Consider the following 259-nt stretch of genomic DNA (forward strand, 5'->3'; position numbering starts at 1 on the left):
GGTAAGGAGCAGCAGCTGCGCTTTGCTGGAGCAGCCGTGAAGAGATACCCCACATCCAAGGTAAGAAACCCAAGTAAGACAGTAGGTGTTGCAAGAGGGCATCAGAGGGCAGACACACTGAAACCATAATCACAGAAAACTTGTCAGTCTAATCACACTAGGACCACAGCCTTGTCTAACTCAATGAAACTAAGCCATGCTGTGTGGGGCCACCCAAGACGGGCGGGTCATGGTGGAGAGGTCTGATAGAATGTGGTCC

The sequence above is a fragment of the Bison bison genome, unplaced genomic scaffold, assembly GCF_000754665.1.
Source record: "Bison bison bison isolate TAMUID 2011002044 unplaced genomic scaffold, Bison_UMD1.0 scf7180017864307, whole genome shotgun sequence".
NCBI classification, from domain to species: Eukaryota; Metazoa; Chordata; class Mammalia; order Artiodactyla; family Bovidae; genus Bison; species Bison bison.